This window comes from Mytilus edulis, chromosome 9 (genome assembly GCF_963676685.1).
Source record: "Mytilus edulis chromosome 9, xbMytEdul2.2, whole genome shotgun sequence".
Classification (NCBI taxonomy): domain Eukaryota; kingdom Metazoa; phylum Mollusca; class Bivalvia; order Mytilida; family Mytilidae; genus Mytilus; species Mytilus edulis.
Window position 1 is genome coordinate 7,626,372 of NC_092352.1, and position 849 is coordinate 7,627,220.

Genomic DNA, 849 nt, shown 5'->3' on the forward strand with positions numbered 1-849 from the left:
TGATTTACATCTGAATATGAGCAAATAAGGTTTCAATAATTTTACTAATATATTTAGTCTCTGTATGAAATGTGGAAACACATAATTTTGTCACTTATAAGTTAAGGAAAGCCAAATGACACATCTTCAATTGCTTTATACATAATATTTCTGTGGTTCAGCTGACTTAATATTTAGTATTATACAATTGTATATTTCCAAACTATGCTTCTTATAAATTCTCATTTGTTAAGTTATTTTTTACATCTCACCAATTTTAACCTTTCCTTTTTACATGTACTTAAATTTGATGGAAGCAAATTATTTTCTGGTCAGGACTACATTGTTATTGTTTTTATAGTGCAAGTTTAAAGCACTGTTTATGCTGACACAACACTTATATCTGTGTATTCAGACACATAGATTGCTCTTTGTGTGTCAAGAAACACTTAATGCTCTATGTGTACTAAAAATTGACTTTAGCAAAGGGTTGTGTGTGTATAAGCCAATGTATGGTCTCCAATTTAGTAATCAATTTAAGGTTGTAAAAGGTTCAACATATCAATTCATAAAATCAAAATAGTTTTTATTTATAAATATGATTGTTTTCCTTCATGATCAGTTTGACTTAACTGAAAAGGTTTGAACTACTATGTAGACCAAGGACATTCCCTTAAAGACCATCTAAATATTATTATTTATTTTCTTATTTCTAGTTTTTGAAATAAGAATAATAGTACCACCAAATTGAAGATAAACATTGTGTCAACTGGTCAATATTACACATATCCATACTTTATTCTTTGTGTCAACTGACCAATATTACACATATCCATACTTTATTCTTTGTGTCAACTGGTCAATATTACA